This window comes from Bidens hawaiensis, unplaced genomic scaffold, assembly GCF_021521415.1.
Source record: "Bidens hawaiensis isolate Kalapana, Puna unplaced genomic scaffold, B.hawaiensis_p1.1 tig00038674_1, whole genome shotgun sequence".
Lineage (NCBI taxonomy): Eukaryota > Viridiplantae > Streptophyta > Magnoliopsida > Asterales > Asteraceae > Bidens > Bidens hawaiensis.
In genome coordinates this window covers 102,114-122,073 of record NW_027496805.1, presented here as the reverse complement: position 1 = coordinate 122,073, position 19,960 = coordinate 102,114, and the positions used below count along the sequence as shown (strand labels likewise).

At 41.3% G+C, this 19,960-nt stretch overlaps 1 pseudogene; it reads right to left on the bottom strand.

Moving 5' to 3' along the window:
• Nucleotides 1–15,816: 15,816 nt before the first annotated feature.
• Nucleotides 15,817–19,316, bottom strand: LOC143590592 (uncharacterized; annotated as a pseudogene).
• Nucleotides 19,317–19,960: the final 644 nt, after the last annotated feature.

The following is a 19,960-nucleotide window of genomic DNA, read 5'->3' as shown; positions in this document are numbered from 1 at the left end:
TTTTAATAATCTCAATTTTGACTAATTGTGCGGCGTTACACCCAACTTATTAAATATATCAGGACAGTCCTAACTTTCAACATATTTTCCTTTACCAAGCCTCTTTCAAACGGAGGCTAACCTCGTTAGTTTTTTATGATGTAACTGCTTGTGTGAACGATTACATGTAAAAAAAATATTTTCTTATTAACATTAATAATATTACTGATAACATGGATGAATCGGGAGGGCGCACAAATGAATGAATATACAAGTAGATTGACATGTTAAATTAGTCATGCATGAATCTAGTGATCTTGAAAACCAGAAGTATAAAAGGTAACCAAGAGATGATGTTTATATATTTTTCTCAAAAATTTTCTAGGTTTCAAAATTTAAGGTAAGAAGCAATGTGATTATCTCATATTCTTGTAATCAATATGTGGTCTCTTTGTGTTCAACTTTAGTGATTATGCGGTTGTCACAAGTTCAATAACAACACAAAATTCCAATACGTAATGTGTAAACTCATTGTTTTTCTTTTCTTTTTTAGTGTGTTCTTGTAGGGTAGGGTTTGTATTGGCACTGGATCATATGTGTTGGTACATCAGATAACTCTAATGACCTTAATCATTTATGTGACAAGTAATATCGTATTATCTTAGTTGAATCTCACATAAGTCGTGGATAAAAGAGATGATGGGTTCATAAGGTATATTTGTCCTTAATTATCAACATGTTTTGGACGTTTTGGCTTTTGACAAACATGATAGCTCCAAGTTAAATGTTCTTAGGTGGGACTCATGGGAGTATTATGATAACATCTCTTCATTTGGTGCCATAATTTTTAAGTCCCGAGATGCGCGAAGAAAATTTTTAATCGCATCAAGTCATCGTAAGTAACCAAAATCAACCCAAAACAATATTGTACAATTAAGAAACAAAAAATCCACCTAATGGTAATCACATAAACAATGTCCGAATTCAATTCATGTCAAAGTCAAAAACAACTTCAAAATCTTCACACTTCTTTCTTTTGGGCTTATCTATCGTGTGGTTGTTTATATATGCTGTCCCCAAGATCAAATACACAAACACATATATAACATATAAAAACGTGTTGAGTGTCACGCCAGCATTTGTCCACTCCAATGACCTAAAACAACGTTGTGATCTTGGTAACGCAGAACACACGAGAGTAGATGTTAGTATGTTACAACTTATAGTATTGTCTATAACAACATATGTGACATGCACAACACGACCAGGTAAATATTAGTAAGGGTATGGCCGGACAAATCTATTTTTTTAATTATTATCATTTATATGTCTTCTAGAAAAGAAGAACATGTGATAAAAATCTTGACCAAAGTACATATGAATACAAAGTTTTACCAAAGTAATAATTTAAGATGCTTCTGAATTTGACATCAGTCCTGGCCATTTTAAATATATAGGTGTGAAAAGACAATTAAGTGCCTAAGCTTTAAAATATTTGCAATTTTGAACCCTATAGTATTAAGATCTATTTCGTCTATTAAAAAAGGAAAATTGGATGGTAATAATCCAAACTGTTAACCTTGGCCATTAATAATCCCAACTTATATTATGACTAGTGACAATCCCAATTTTCAGCTTTGTTACCCATAACAATCTCAGTCTAGCAAATCATTAACTCCGTTAGTTTTGTTCTTTAAGTTGTTGTGAAATTACCCAAATACCGATACAACCTCCGGTAGAAATCGGTGTCTCTGTTGTGACTGGTTTATTTTTCTCAGTAACATAGGGAAGATAAATGTTGATGGCAAGAATAAGAATTTCAAATATGCATATGTTGACTTGCAGTTCGATTTGGTGTGTTTGTTGGAAGCGGTTATCTTTGGTGGTGGCCGGAATAGTTGTCTACTGTGGTGGTCACCACCCACCGGTGGAAAGACGACGGGACAATAGTTTTATAAATTATTTTAGTATAGATGTGGGTCCAACTAATTAATTTGTATTTCTTTTTTATTTAAAGAAGGGTATTTAGGTAATTTCATAATAATTTAAAGAACAAAACTAACGGAGTTAGTGATTTATTAAACTAAGATTATTATGGGTAATAAAACTAAAAGTTAGGATTATCAATAGTCACATTGTAAGTTGGGATTATTAATAGCCAATAGTTAATAGCTTGGATTAGTACAATCCAATTTTCCATTAAAAAATACATTTGTGTTTGGGTGTTATGAGTAGAGGTGCATAAATCGGTTTAAAACTCAAAACCGGTTCGGTTTGGTCAATAAAAGTAAAAACCGGTTTATGACCGGTTTCGGTTCAGGTTGAAACCGGTTGCTTGACTAGGTTATCATCGGTTTCAGTTCGGGTTTTGACCGGTTATCGCCCGGTTTCTGTTCGTTTAACCGGTTTAGAATCGGTTTTGGTGAAGAAAACTACAAAACGGTTCCGAACCTACGGTTTCAATTGGATATAAACCGGTTTCTACATAATCAGTTTCAAACCGGTTTGATTTTCGGGTCGGTTCGGTTAACCGGTTTATTTGCCCACCTCTAGTTCCGAGCAAGAAACAAACCCTAACAAATCTTGAGAGCCACAATAGCTCTAGGTCGCCCTAGTTGACCCCAATTAACCACCAATTACCTTGATCGACTATTATTCACCCTAGTTAACCATCAATGACCATAATCAACCCAACCTACCCATCAATAACCATAATTAATGGTCAAAAACCTAAGTTATTTTCAATTACTCTAATCAACTATCATTGACTCTAAAGGCATAGACTATACATCATAGTATTCAACCATTCACGCCGTAAATCTAAATAAATCTTTACTATAGAAAATTCAAGGTAAAAGTCAAACTATAAAAGTATATTCTCAAAAGGAAAATTAATTTAATATAATTGAAAGAATCCTTGTGGTCTAAATTTATATTTTAGTAAAGTAACGTGGCCAAGTTGAGTTTGCCACAAATTTGGTCCAAATTGTTTGTTCTATGGCATTGAAAAAAAAATAAATAAATGTTCAATAAAAGGGTTATAAGCAAACTTGGTAGGGCCAAAATGAAATTAATGTCCATCCAACATCAATATGACTACACATATTGTATTTAACTAGTAAATAATGCTCGTGTTACGTGGCAAGTTAAATACATAAAAAGAATCGTATAAAGTTGTGACAACTCTGTTTTAAAGATTGAAACATACATGTTATGTCGGTAGTTTAGAAAATAATCGAAAAGACAAAACCCAAATTTAGCATTTCAAGCTTTAGCCTGTAAAAGAAGTTATGAAAATTCAAACAAATAAAATAGAGAAGAGATAAAAATTAAAATACAAAGGTAATCTGAAACGAGAAAAAAATATGTCGAACGTAAACATTGATGGTAATTATTAAAAAATCGAATAACAAAAGGCACTAGTTTCTAAAAAAATTTAGAAAATTTAAACAAATTAAAAAAGAGAAGAAAAAAAGGAAAGACAGCAAATTAAAATACGAAAGTAAGTTGAAATTAAATATAACCTCTTTTTTTGCTATTCATATACCTATTTAACACACATTTTCTTTTTTACATACACCCTCTCACTCTAAATAACAACTCCCATAAATAAATATCAACAAGGGCAAACCCACACCAACAATTAAACTGGAAAGCGAAGGGGAGACTCGAGCTTGCGAGTTTGATTGAATTCACCGAAACATGAGTTTTTTAACGTAGTCTTATCACTGAAGCAAGTGGCATTTCACATATCATCAACGCAATTTGTTTAGACATGAAAGGTGTGTTGTTAAATTGACAATGTTAAACATGCTTGACTCCCTCTGGTACAGATCTCGAGTTTAAATTCAGTTTTCACTAGTTTTTTGTCTTTAGTCTTTAGTCCCATAAAGACCATATGTCCACGCTCCAGCACAAACCGTGTTGGACATGATGACATTGGCTAGCAGCATACTGGTTATAGTAAGTTCTTGAAATTACAACTTTTTTTTTACAGAATATTATGAATTAAAGTTTATCATTCTTATTTCATCAACTTTGAGTTATTACAGAATTCTTCAATAAGATAGTACAATGATAAGTGTCTCAATCTCTCTTATAGAGGTCTCAACTTCGAATTCAACTTACATTAACTTTTTAGTACCTTAAAAACTGCTTGTCTAATGGATACTATATTTTATCTGATCTCATTGATTAACACGTTATTAGTGTAATAGGTTCTTGAAGAGGTAGGTCCCAGCAGAGCCCAGTTGGACCCGCAAGACTCACCTTAAACAGGGAAGTCTGCGCAGAGACCAACTGGATCCGCAGAACCAACCATGCTCAGAGACGTGACGTCCTTACGCGCAGTACGCAAGCTGGTCCCGCAGGAAATGCCTCCCAATGGTGAAGGACTCCGCCTGTCCCCGCAGCCTCGGATACAAGCCATTAGGGAAGGCCACCCGCGCAGCATGGCTACACGCACAAGGCACTTAGCTCTCGATCATTCAGTGTCACCTGAAGGAATGAGCCAAGCCGGGAGCAATCCCGCACAGAGGCGGGAGGGGGAATACTCCCGCCCAAATAAGCCAGTCCGTATACTGAAGGATCTTTTACTGTACCTGACGAGGTATGGGCGAAAGATCTGATCAGAGATACGACAGCTCACTGATACAGTATGACGAGCAGCATGCTCCTGTACTGTATCACTATTAGCCGCTGCCTACTCACCAACTACTGTCATACCACGTGCATAGCCGGCAGTTGGTGGAAAGGGAATAGTACGCAGCAGGCCTGGTCACTATCAGCCGCTGCCTACCCACCAACTACCAGCAGGGCACGTGCGTAGGCTACTGTTGATGAACAGGAACACTGTAGCAGCCGGCCATACCTCCTTGGAAACCTACCTTCGGCTATAAATACCCCAAATGGTATGATCATCTAAACACATTACATTATCACATTATCATCATAATATACCTGATATCTGCTCTAGCAATCTCTTAATATACTTTTATATTTAAAGAGCAATCTAGTCTGATTCTCACGCCGGAGGGTGGTCACAAGGAGGAACCCCCCCTTCTCAGTGACGAGCTCACGGTGTCTGTTTTGCAGGTTATCAGAAGAACCATCTTCTAAGGGTCTAACCCCTCGTGGGAAACATCTATCTAACCCCCAGGTTACCAGTAATCTGCCCGGGGTCCGGTTAGTGTTTCTTCATTGGCGCCATCCGTGCATAAAGCTAGAACTACAATTTTCTCCAGTTTTTTCAAACTTTTACAAAGATGGTTAGAGAAATTCCGGTAACCACAACCCCAGCTACTAGGGGGAATACCGGCAACACAGTTTTTACGAACACTACCCCGGCTACCGAAGCCGGGGCAAGTGAAGTAAATTTTACGAACACTACCCCACTTACCAAAGCTGGGGCAAGTGCAGTAAATGATCGCCTACTGGGATCCACCGATACCCAGTTTGAGAAACGAAGACTCCCCCGCCAGACTCTCGATGAAGTTAAGGCATGGGCGGAGGCACGACAAAAGGAATTCCAGGCTGAGTTGGACGAACGCTTGCGTTCCGTGCAACAGGCCGACGAATTCGAGTACTGGGAGGATGACTCGGAGGAATCCGACTCCGACGCGAACCCTCGCCATAGGGCAAAAGGGAAGCGTAAGGAAACGGAATCCCAACCGAAAAGGCATTTTGGACAAGCCTTCAAACCAAAAAGCACAGGTGGAAGTCCACGAGACTTCTCCAAAACGTTCAGACCAAACGTTGCAAATGCAGGAATGTCCAAGTTTGCAAGGGACATTGCGGAAGCAATCGCCCCAAAGAGTGCCAAACAAATGCCTAACATAGGCACATATGACGGTTTATCTGATCCAGACGATCATTTGAACAGGTTCATAGCGGGGGCAACCGTCAGCAATTGGACGGAACCCACGTGGTGCTACATGTTCCAAATGACGCTTGTTGGGGCTGCTAGAGCTTGGTTTGATCGTCTACCGGTCAACCACATCTACGACTGGGCAGACTTCCAACAGAAGTTTAGCCAACACTTCAGCCAGCAACGGAAGTATACCGAGGAGCAATGGACAATCCTCAAATGCTTACGAGAGGAAGATGAATCTCTGCCAAACTTCATCACTCGCTTCAACTCAAAGAAGCTAAGTTTGGGCAATATCAGCGAAGATCTTGTTCGCGCTGCCTTCATCCAGGGCGCACATGACCCAGAGCTCATCCGCACCCTAACGGGTAAAGATGGCATGCCATCCACATGGGATGGCATCATGACAGCAGCAAAACGCTATGCGGAAACAGAGAAGCAACTGGGTAGAGATCTCCCACAGAGCACACACCTCTACACTCAGAAGACGAGAGAAGACAACGTTCTCACCGCCAGACTAAATAAAAAGCGAAAGCTAGGCATTTGGCAGTCAAGGGTAAACTTTGACACCTCATCCGGCTTGCAACATCGAGTGGGCGGAAGGGATAATGCACAGTCGCACCGGAACTCCAGATGGACGCCACTCACCAAAAGCGTCACTGAGATATTCGCCACTGAAGAGCTCCCATGGCCAAAGCCTCCAATAATCCGACATCGTCACGATGCTGATCGGAGCAAATACTGTGACTTCCACAAGACAAAAGGCCACAACACTGAAGAATGCATAGACGTAAAGGACATGGTCGAAGCATTTGTCAGAGATGGGACGCTCGCGCACCTCGTGGCACAATAAAGGCTGAGCAGGCGGGTGCGTATAGAACCTCAGCTGGGGAAGACACGAATCAATTCCAGCTTCAAAATCGAGACTACATGCTGCGTAAAGAACGAGATCCCGAACCAGGTGCGTATCGGCTCGATGGCACTCCCATCCCAACATGGAAGGGAGCTCATTTACACAGTCTGCATGTAAATCAATTCCAATTTGTAAAGAAAAGGCCAAGAGCCACTTCTAATGGAAATGATTCTCTTTAAGAACATCGAAGCTGATGATTTTACATTCATACTTTTCTGAACACTAATATGCCGGTTTTCACCGCATAATTACGTGAAGTCATTGCATGGGAAGGCGGTCCTACCCGCACGAACCCAATAACGTGACAAACCTTCACGCAGGTCAGTTTGGGAAAAAGTTCAGCACCCAAAAATGAAAGTGCCGGTCTATCCGCATGAATCATTAAAGGAAACTGAATAATAACCTATCAACAACCGCGCGTCGAACGGTTAAACTATGCAACACTGGTGACGGCGTTCACATTACGTGAAGTCGTTGCGTGGGAAGGCGGTCCTACCCGCACGAACCCAATAACTTGACAAACCTTCACGCAGGTCAGTTGAAGGGGAAGAGTTCAATTATCCTATTAAATGAAAGTGCCAGTCTATCCGCATGAATCATGAAAGGAAACCGAACACTAACCTATCGACAACCGCGCGTCGAACGGTTCAAAACAAAATTCTTAAAGGATAAGGAAAACCTACACGCAGGTCAGATAAGGGTAAAGTTTTGCCATCCTACTAAGTGCAAGTGACGGTTCTACCCGCACAATCACGAAAGAGGAAGCAAGACTTCCTGTTATCAACCACGTTCAAAGGTTAACTTATCCTCAAAAGGTGAGAAAAACCTACACGCAGGTCAGATAAGGGTAAAGTTTTGCCATCCTACTAAGTGCAAGTGACGGTTCTACCCGCACAATCACGAAAGAGGAAGCAAGACTTCCTATTATCAACCACGTTCAAAGGTTAACTTATCTTAATGCCTTAGAAATTTCGAAAAGGAAAACCTACACGCAGGTCAGATGAAGGTTAAAGTTTAGCCATCCTACCAAGTGCAAGTGACGGTTCTACCCGCACAATCACGAAGGAGGAAGCGAAACTTTAACACATTATCAACCACGTTCAAAGGTTCTTATTCTAAACACTTGGAAAATTGCTAATTTAAACTAAGTATGCAAGTCATAAGTTTATAAAGCAAGGAACCCAAAGAAGGAAATAACAATCTTATACGCAAAAAGATTAATATTTCAAGAATATATTACAAGAATGGCCGGGTAACTACCCGCCTAAGAGAATAAAACTATACAAGTCTTAGCAATGGGAAGGGATCTTCAGGATCAAGCTTCAGGGCCGCTTCTACTTGGACCCGCTCCGTCAGAAGAACGGGGTGGTTCGAGGAACGCTTTGAGGACAGCTAACCCATCATCAGCAGCAGCTACTTCGTCCACCTTTTCCACCACTGGATGCGGGAAGGCGGCGTATTGGTTCAATGCTTGGTCATAAATGGCTTCGGTATCCACATCGAACAAAGGGAAGTTGGAAGGCGGGACGCCTTTCTCAACAAACCCTAGACCAAGCAGGAAGCCGGCCTTTTCCCCATCCTCATGAGAAGCGTTGAGGGCTGCGGTCATAGCATCATCGTAAGAGGTCTCTGAAAAGACCCGACGCACAACCTACAAAGAAAAAATACAAGTATTAGAACCTTTTCTTACAAAAGAAAAGCGTGAAGATAAAACTAAACATACCTGAGGCAACGCTTCTCGAAGAAGCCATTGGAGGGCAGCTTGAGCTTCGTTATGGGCGCGTTCGGCTTCGCTCTTGTTAAGGTTGGCAAGTAAAACTTCCTTTGCGGCAGCCTCTTCGACGCCCTTAAGTTTCCGCTCGGTGTGGTCAAGCACCCCCCTCTGGTCCAGGATTTCCTGGAGTTTCTTGGCATCTTCCATTGCCAAGGCATCATGAGCACGTTGGAGAGCCTCTAATTTGGCCTTGAGCTCCTCATTCTCCACACGCAAAGGCTCAGCAACGGCTTCAGCCTTGGCAGCCCTCTCGGTTGCGTTTCGCGCAGTCTCCCTGGCCAGCCGAAGCTGTTCATTCACAGCTTGGGCAGCCTTGGAGCGGGCCTCGAGTCGCGCCTGAACTTCAACCTCGAGGGCCTTGAAAGCCTTCTCCTTGTCGGCGGCAGCTGCCGCCAGCTGTTGGTTCTCCTCCCGAAGAGCACGCGCCTCAGATACGTCCCTGGCGCGAGCTGCTTTCAACTTGTCGTTTTCACGACAAAGCAGCTCGACGCGCGGCTGCATCCGGGCTTGGAGAACCCGAAGCTCATTGGTTAGCCTACCCTCCTGGTAGCTAGCCATGGCTTCCCCCAACGCACCATGAGGAGCAGCGTGGCGAGCCCAGTCCACGCACTCCACAGGGGTACGAAGGGTTGTTCCTCGGCGTATGTTCCATCGCGGAACATACACTTCATTGGAATCCGACACTGCAAAAGAAACAAAGGCAGTAAGGAAAAGATGATGAAAAACATAAGGGAAAAAGAAAGGAACCCTACGCACCTGTAGGGTCAATGACAGGCCGATAGCCGCCAAACCCATCACCTGAACCTAAAGGAAATCCATCCAACAGGTCAGGCAGACGGGAAGGGGGCAAAGATCGGCGGGAAGCCCTGCGCGTACCTGATGGTCCGGCCGTAGGTGCCGGTGGCGCGGGCATGGTGGCAGCCGCCGTGGTCGCCGTTGTGGTCGCCGCCGCGGTCGCCGCCTCCTCAGCAGCAGCAGTAACCGCCGGCTCCGTGAAGGATGCGGTAAAAATCGCACTCACGGCCGGCGGTGACGTCATCTCGGCAGGAACAGTTGGCTCAAAGGAACGAGCAACTGGACCAGCGGATGCAGGCGCAGGCACCTGGGTCGACGCCTCAGGAAGGCTGACCGAGCCTACCGTCATTGGCGGGGAGGTACTCCCCTGCGCTTCACCCCGGAATGCGTCAACATCCACGCCTGCACAAAGAAGAAAGTGTTAGATAAATTTATGAAGTAATAAATCTGCAAAGACAGTATGATTGTACTTACGGGTTTTCTTGACCCTGAACGTACGGACGGGCGGGGAGGAACCCGATGGAGCCGGCCTCTTGGTACCGGTCACCGTCGTCTTCGTTGGTTCTCCGGAGGTAACGGTCGTAGCCTCCGGAACAGTGGTCTTCTCACCACCGGGCTTCCCCGCCACCTCTTCACTATCTGACTCCGAGTCAGATAGAACCACTGGATCAGCTGTGGAGGCCTTCTCCTTCCCCTTCACGCCGGCAGCAGCCTTCTTCTTCCGCACCAACGGAGGAGCATCTGAGGATTCCTCAGAAGAAGACGGGTCAGGAATTCCAGCAGCGGGTACAGCATTGAGGGATTGAGGAAAGAATATCGCCTTACCTGGCCGCCGGTGGCTCAGGATCTCGTGTCCCGGCGGATAGACCTCCACAAAACGATCCGCCGTTTGCTCCAGGATGGGCAACTCGCCCTCGTCCAGAGCACGAGTACCCATCCGCGCGGGACCGTCGGTTTCCCGCGGGAACAGAAGCGACTCCAAATTATTTCCCTCTGAAAGAAAAGAAACAGTTAGAAGACAAACTTGTATCAAAAAGAAAGACAAGACATACCATAGGGAAGAGAGTTCAAACCGTATTCGAGAAGGATGGGAACCTGAGACGCATCCTTCCACACCCGGCTCTTCCCTAACATGACCATCCCGGACTCCGCAAACCGGTAAACCGGAGATTGGATCCGGGATGTCTTCGAAAACCATTCCGCCTCCTGGTAGTTGGGGGCGTGAAGGCTCGGTATCGCTTGGCCATTTTTAAACTTCATGGCAAGGGGGATGGCGCGGGCAGAAATATAGAAGAATTCCTGCTTCCACGCGCGAAGACTGCGCTCGGTGTCGCAAATCTTCAGACCCTTAATACGGGTCGTCAAGGTGTACCACCCTTGGATGCACCTCCAGGTATAGAAGGTCATCAGGCGGTCCACATGGGGCTCGATGCCCAAAATCCGGCACACCCACTCAAAATGGCGAATCTTGGCGATCGCCATGGGGTGCAGCTCGGTCAAATGAACACCGTGCCTCTCAAGGACACGGTAAACAAATTTTGTCAACGGGAATCTAAGATTCCCATAGACAAAAAATGCAGCATAAACCCCGATCTTGCCTCTGGGGGCATCATACACGGTCTGGTGGGATTCAGGAAACTCAGGCTCGAGATGATCGAGCATGAACTTCCTGACAACATACCGGTACTGATCGCCGGGCAGAGCACACTGGCACTCGCCAGCAGTACCCCTGTCGTCAGATATAGCTTCAGCATCAGGAGAAGACATCTTGCAGAGAAAGAAGAGAACGATTTCGAGAGAATGCTCGATTGAATAAAGGAGTATTCGCCGGAAATCGCCTTAAAGATGAAGAGAAGAAGTGAAAAGTGTGAATTGCAAATAACCCTCTCCCCCTTTATATAGTAATCGCAATTAATGCGGTGAATTTAATGCGGAGGAGAGAGAAATCGAATGTGCAATGAAACTATGACACGTGGCAAAAAGCAAGCTGGCAACAGCTGTTGAAAGGACGTGTGCCAGTAATTTCGCGGCCACGCGCCCGAAAAATCGCGCCCACGCGCCTGAAAAAGCGACTGGAATGACCATGTTCTGTCACGTCACCATAACTTCCTGCACGTCCTGACACAGTCAGAAGAAACCGTCGCACGACGTTTCAGAGGTTTGGACTGTTCTGATCTTTTCACCAACTCTTCGAATTTCAAAATTCAAAATTCGATAATATTAAAAAGTAAGCGGGAAAATACCCCTTTACCACTTGGCAAACAAGTAACCGTAAGACGGATGCGGGTACAGTGTAAAGGCAAAACCCTTCACATACCTAGCACCCGCAGGGAATTGAAGCCAAATAAACCTTGGCAAACAAGTAACCGTAAGACGGATGCGGGTACAGTGTAAAGGCAAAACCCTTCACATACCTAGCACCCGCAGGGAATTGAAGCCAAATAAACCTTGGCAAACAAGTAACCGTAAGACGGATGCGGGTACAGTGTAAAGGCAAAACCCTTCACATACCTAGCACCCGCAGAGAATTGAAGCCAAATAAACCTTGGCAAACAAGTAACCGTAAGACGGATGCGGGTACAGTGTAAAGGCAAAACCCTTCACATACCGAGCACCCGCAGAGAATTGAAGCCAAGTACCTCGGCAACCAAGTAACTATAAGACGGCTGCGGGTACAGTGTTCAGGCAAAACCCTTCACACACCTAGCACCCGCAGGGAATTGACGCCAGGAATACCTTGGAAGTAAAGTAACCGTAAGACGAGCGCAGGTACAGTGTTAAGGCAAAACCCTTCACATACCTAGCGCTCCGCTGGGAATTGAAACCAAGAAGGATCTTCTGGGCAATGCTTGCGGAAACGGAAATAACATCCCCGCATAGCGGGAACGTCGAGAACTACGTTGTTTGAAGCTCCAGGATGGAATTGGTGGTCTTAACATAATTGATCACTATGTTCAAAACTACCAAAACCTCATGGAAAATCCATACAACTGGGACTCAATGCTCCTGACTTGCGAGGAGGTTACAGACCTACCCGCATCATACCCAAAGACCAAGCAGGAAACTCGGGCATTTCTGCAAGTGACAAGGACTTCCGCGGAAAGAATCCCCATGGAAAACCTTACAAAACCCTTTTCAAAACCCTTTGCTCAAGTCCAAAAGTTCACCTCACTTTATTAAACACTCATGAGAAGAACATTGGACTGGGGGGACTTGAAGAGGTAGGTCCCAGCAGAGCCCAGTTGGACCCGCAAGACTCACCTTAAACAGGGAAGTCTGCGCAGAGACCAACTGGATCCGCAGAACCAACCATGCTCAGAGACGTGACGTCCTTACGCGCAGTACGCAAGCTGGTCCCGCAGGAAATGCCTCCCAATGGTGAAGGACTCCGCCTGTCCCCGCAGCCTCGGATACAAGCCATTAGGGAAGGCCACCCGCGCAGCATGGCTACACGCACAAGGCACTTAGCTCTCGATCATTCAGTGTCACCTGAAGGAATGAGCCAAGCCGGGAGCAATCCCGCACAGAGGCGGGAGGGGGAATACTCCCGCCCAAATAAGCCAGTCCGTATACTGAAGGATCTTTTACTGTACCTGACGAGGTATGGGCGAAAGATCTGATCAGAGATACGACAGCTCACTGATACAGTATGACGAGCAGCATGCTCCTGTACTGTATCACTATTAGCCGCTGCCTACTCACCAACTACTGTCATACCACGTGCATAGCCGGCAGTTGGTGGAAAGGGAATAGTACGCAGCAGGCCTGGTCACTATCAGCCGCTGCCTACCCACCAACTACCAGCAGGGCACGTGCGTATGCTACTGTTGATGAACAGGAACACTGTAGCAGCCGGCCATACCTCCTTGGAAACCTACCTTCGGCTATAAATACCCCAAATGGTATGATCATCTAAACACATTACATTATCACATTATCATCATAATATACCTGATATCTGCTCTAGCAATCTCTTAATATACTTTTATATTTAAAGAGCAATCTAGTCTGATTCTCACGCCGGAGGGTGGTCACAAGGAGGAACCCCCCCCCTTCTCAGTGACGAGCTCACGGTGTCTGTTTTGCAGGTTATCAGAAGAACCATCTTCTAAGGGTCTAACCCCTCGTGGGAAACATCTATCTAACCCCCAGGTTACCAGTAATCTGCCCGGGGTCCGGTTAGTGTTTCTTCAGTTCTCTATGTCACAAAGATTTCGATAACTTTAGTTTTCAAAATACAATAATATGAAAGAGTTGGACCCAAATAACAATACAACAAAACTTAATATTTTCTCTCTCACTGGGATGTTCACGAGTCGAGCCAGGGACCAGGGTAGTTTCGAGCTTGGGCTCTAGCTAGGCCACTTAGCTAGCCTCTAGCTAGATTTTGAAGTTAAACGAGCATAAGATCGAACCAATGAGCCGAGCTATGACTCGAGCCGAGCCTATGTCGATTTTGGCTCGGTTACAAAAATGATCCAAATCAGCTCAGGATTTTTCAAGTCAACTTTTTATAGCTAGTTTTATTCGAGCTTTTATCGAGCAAGCCCGAGCTTCAAGCATCGAGCTTTTTGAACAGCCGCTCACTCCCATAGAATATACTATTTGAATTCAATACTTGAATATAAATAAAAGAAAAAGAATTCCATAACTGACCCAACCGAATACTAAAAGACACTTTTTGATTACCAAATGTCCATGCTTATTGATAAGAACAAGTTTGATCTGATGTGTATATAACTATATATGATAATATGAAAAGGATGGTTTGTATAAGCTAACCACCTTATGTATATGTATATTTCCATATGTATATCATGACGAGTTATAACTTATAATAATCCAGTAATCACTAGAAAACCCTTTCGATCATCAAGTTTTTCTTAGAAGACAAATTTCTTTTACTTCTTAGAGGTTTGAACAAAGGGTCCTTGAGTGTTTAAGAGACTTTGACGCTAGACCATCAACCCCAAACCTTGCCATCAATTAGGCTAAAGAACTCGGCCTACAATTAAGTAAAAGGAGTATTTTGTTGGGTTTAAACAATTTAATTTTGATATGGGCTTACTTGGTTATAATTTAGGTTGGACTAGAACCCATAACCTTTTGGTTGGAAGTGATACCTTTTTAGCACTAAACCAAGCTAGTGGTTATATAATTGAGTTTAAACACTAAATATACATATTGTTTTAATAAAAATATATATAATTTTAAAAAAAAAATCGGGCCTAACGGGGTGTTAGGCCTGTGGCCGTCGACCACCCGACCACCCGCCATACCTAATGGCCGGCCCTCCCAAACCTTACTATCAATTAGGCTAAGAAACTCGACCTACAATTAGAGTTGTGAACTTAAGCATTCTCAAAATATGAAACTCGTACTACGTGAGTTTTAATTTAAACTTGAACTTTACTCGATTTCGCTTAGCTCAGTTTGAACCGGTTTTCCCCCTAATCATACATGATTTTCTTAAGAAAATTAAATAAAGAGATGAAGTACGCAACAAATATTATAACTCCCAAGCAAATCTACGGATTTTTTCTATTTTATTTATACTTTTAAACTGAAACACCCAAATATAGATAAGCTAAGGTTGAAAAAGTCTTTTAACAGAAAGAAAAAAAAAGGAAAAGGGAAAAGAAAATTAAAGAAAAGAAAAAAAAAACTTGGAATTTCTTAAACTTTTATCAACTCTCTGTAAATGGAAGTTTTGTTGCCTCCCGATTGCGTATGTCGATAAACGAAAGTATTTTTGTACGTTGTGTTCGCGGCAGTTGGTGTTGTATGGTTCTTATTATTAGCAAAGCGTGGCGCGACTGGGAGGTGACTTGTCTTGATTGGACTGTTAGTATAGCTCATTTTTTGAAATGTTTAGAGATCATAATTCATAATTGTGGTACTGATTAGATAGGATTTGAGATTCCTTTTTTTTTTTTTTTTTTTTTTATGTATATACAAGCATGAAACTGCTTGCCGATGGTGTTACCAATTACCATCAAGTTGTCGGGTTTTCTAGGTTCATTTTAGGGGGTGTTTGGGATTGCTTATTTTATCTCCTTATGACTTATAAGTTACAAGGTGTTTAGGAAAGTTAAACGTTGTGAGTGGATAAGTTATAAGTTACAACTTTGTCACTTATGACTTTTATAAGGAGGTTAAATAAGGAATTCCAAACACCCCCTTAGGTTCAGTGATGAATCCGTTTGAGTTTGGGTTGAAAGGAGTCGTTTTATATTCAGCCATATTGGGTTAACCTGCACGAAATTTTTGTAAGTAATTCTCATGTTAACTATGATTGAAAAACAGTTTATTACAATGCCAAAATATTTGTATAAGAAATTGTCACTTTATATCATATATTTATATTTATATATAGTGTGTATGTGTGTATGTGTGTATGTTTACATGTATGTATATTAATTTGCTTATGAAATCATATATGGATGTATAACAATCATCAGTCTTGATGGATCAGAAGCCTGGCTATGGCTACTCTTTAGAAAACACTACAAGCAGTACCAGGCCACCTATTACAATATACTGCATCATCACATACAACAGAACCAATAAGTATAAACTCGGGTTGTAAACACTTGTACGAAACAAGTGCAAATGCATCGATATTCGTTGTGTAGGAAAAACAAGTTTCAACTCTAAGGCTATCAGAATCGCTCAACGCTCGCTCGAAAAATGCTTGGAAAATGCTCTTTTGGTTTTGGCTCGGTTTCTAAATGAGCCAAGCACGAGCAAGGGTGCGCCTGGTTCGGTTTGATTCGGTTGGCTTAAATTAATTAATATATATACACACACAACTTTTTAATCAGTTTGTAAACGAGCCAGTCTGCTGGGCTCGTTTTGTAAACGAGCCATTGAGCCAAGCACGGGCAAGGGTACGCCTGGTTCGGTTCAATTCGGTTGGCTTAAATTAATTTATACACGCACACACACACACACACACACAATTTTAAAGAACTTTTAAAATTTCACTGACTCCATCAATTCACAGTTTCATTTGCTCGCTTCAAGTTTTCAGGATAATAGAAGTTTGTTTTTATGTACATTATATCCAACTTCAAACTTTTTACAGAGAAATTTCAAAGTGCAAAAATAAATAAGTAATTCTCAAAAAGTCGCTCGACGCTGATAAAAAATGCTCAGAAAAAGGCCCATTCGATTTTGGCTTGGGTCGATTTGGCTCGGTTTGTAAATGAGCCGATTGGCTCAGTTCGGTTTGTAAACGAGCCAAGCACAAGCAAGCCTTAGATCGGCTCGGTTGGCCTTGTGAACAGCCCTAGTCCACTCATTAAATTGGTATGATCTGATCCACAAGACATCAAATAATCAACATGACCAATTTGTTGACCATCAAAATAAGTCAACTTACTAGTATATTACTTGAAATAATTTCTATCACCCTAATATTCGATTACCTACTTTGCATTAAATCGATAACATAATAAACATTTACTTAAGATCAAAGACAAACCTTGACGAACGGCTTTTCGGTCAGTATTATCGTCGCCCAACCAACATATGGCAAAAAACTGTAAAAATATAACACTAAGAAAATGGTGATTTTGACTTTGACTTTTAGCCAATAAGTTATTGTAAATGTTGAATATAGAGGATTTATTTACCGCATCACCTTCCCGGTGATATGATCCTGTTTCAGCCACATTTGATCTTGGGCATACAAAAAGAAGTCATCTCCATAACTATTGTTGTCTCCTAATAACAATCAAGAATTATTTAAAAAAAAGACTTGTTAAAAATAATAACCTTTTCAAGGTTCTGATTTCTGAATATATAAAAAGTAAAACAAAATCATATATAGAATTAGTATATGAAATGCACTATACCTTTTGTAAGGACCTCAATTTCTCCAGTATTGTGATGCTCATGAACCTGTTACAGAAATAAATTGAAGGTATGATTAACATCCAAGTCACTTAATTAAAAAAATATATATAACTTTTTAAGATGTCTATTTATTTTGACAATAATTTTCTTTAACACAGACTTGTTTTTCCTAACAACAATCTTTTTGAGACAACATATGTCTAATTATCAACTTTTGGTTAAGTTTATTGGAAGAAATAGCTATAAAATAAAAAAGATAGGGATTAAAGAAACCGCATATACCGTAATCACTCTATGAACTATTGGAATTTCTTGTCCCTGTGTTTAAACAAAATATAAGCATAAACATACTTAGCAGACTCAAAATTACCGAGAATCAACAGTAATGTTTCCTTTAAAATCATTGGTGCTGCCTTTCAAAATATTAATAACTTCAATAAGAATTTACATATTGAATTGAAACATTGATAAAAACTGAAAGAACGAATGAAACTAAAGAAACTCACTTCGACAGTGAACGACAAAATTTCACCTACGCGAACTGGATCCTTGTTCATATGCATAAACAGAATATCACCCTGCAACACATTTCAAAGAGTCATTAACAAAACTAAAACTTTATTGTAAACCCAATGATTGTTCATACATTGTAATATTGTATATACACTAAGCAAACTTGATTATTAAATTACAATATCAGCGTCACAGTTGTATTGAATTGAAAAATATTACTTCAATGGATTATGTTATAAATCTCGACACTTACTCTTCTAAATCCGGTTCCATGCTCCGGATAGCACAACTACAATAGGTGCTTCAGTTCCTGTTATACACATCAGTCCTTTCCATATCATCAACGCTGATGTAATAACCATACCTGAAAAGAGTAGTCATAACTCATAAGTATGAACCAAATTAATAAGTTATATAGATCAAATCTTGCACAGTCAAACACAATATGAACAGTTATGGCTGGATGGCTGGATTCAATGTTCTAGGTTCATAATTCCATTCGATCGTTATACAGTAAGAAACAAGGATGATCAAGCAAGTGAACTATATACTGAACTAAACATACAGCATATTCGGATCTACAAATTTAGCATCCGAATTGAATCAATCGATACAACTTGAGAATTAATTCTAGTAGTAACTAGGAGTCATTTCAAATAGAAATTTTCAAAGAATTTCCGTAAATCTCGAGAAATTACAATTGGGATGAAAACGAGTCGAGCCCGAGCTTGACTCGTTTCGAGCTCTTTTCTAAAGTTGAAGAAGCTAGGGCTCAGCACGCGTAATTATTTATTAATTAATTAATTTAAATAAGCTTTTTTGTATATATTTCTAAAAACCTTAAATGAGCCAAAGTTCGGCTCGAGCTCGGTTATACAATGTGAAATTAATAAATTGACATTTAAAAAGTTAAAAATACACAAGGCTTGAGCTAAGGCTCAATAACTTGAGAACTAATTCTAGTAAAAACTAGGAGTCATTTCAAATAGAAATTTTCAAAGAATTTCAGTAAATCCCGAGAAATTACAATTGGGGTGTAAACAAGCCGAGCCCGAGCTTGACTTGTTTGACTTACAAGAACTCGAGCTTGGCCAGTTTCGAGCTCCTTTTCTAAAGTTCAAGCTTGAGCTTGACTCGTTTTGAGCTCTTTTTCTAAAGTTCAAGAAGCTAGGGCTCAACACGTATAATTATTTATTTATTAATTAATTTATATACGTTTTTTTTGTATATATTTTTAAAAACCGAGCTCGGTTGTGTAATGTGAAATTAATAAACTGACATTTAAAAGAGAGAAAAACTTAAAAATACATAAACAAGCTTCCCATACAAGGCTTAATAACTAAACAAGCTTTATTCGAGTCTCTCTCAAGCTCAAAAAAGCTCTGGTTTTATCGTTTCAATCTCAAATAGCTCACAAGCTACTCGTGTGCACAATCAACCTCGAAATCAACAGCAACGCCTTAACTCTATATTCAAAACTCAATTCAATCAATACAACACACAGTCATCAGCAAGTGAACAAAATCAATCGATAGAGAAGCGAATTATTATAGAGAAATTATTATTATTATTGAATTAACGAACGAACCGACGGTTACGAGATGAGTAATCCGAGTTCTGAATCTGAAGTGTAGTGATGCTGACGTCATGCTTGTTCGTTCTGAATCGGGAAATAAATGGGGGTGGGTGGTTCATGCGTCCGTTGCTTATTATATATACCCAAACAACTTCCCGGCAAATTGTGGAATATAGATAATATAATATTGGTTTTGAAAACAGAATCTTGGAAGCTGTTATACGTAAAATACAATATTTCATAACGAACCGGTTACACTGGCCGAACAACTTTGACGAGTAGGCTGAAAAAAAGATTTTTTAAAAAAAAAATATTTTTTTTTCTTAGTAAACCTGTGCAACTGGTCCGGTTTTCAGGTCGGACTGATTGAACCGGTTTGGATCAGTGGGAGCTGAGCAAAGTACACAGAACCAGACCGATCAGTGGACCGAATCCAGGTCCGGTCCGGTCTCAACAACATTGGTAAAATATGAAATGATAGTTTTCTTATGTATAGGGATGTTTACGAGACGAACCGAACTGAGCAAAGACTTGTTTGTGCTTGCTCATTTACAAAGTGAACCGGGCCAAAATCGACCCAAGCCTAAATCGAACAAGAATTTTATGAACATTTTTCGATCAACATCGAGTGTGTTTCTAATTACTACTTATTTCTTTCTACGCTTTGAAATTTTCTAAAGTTTG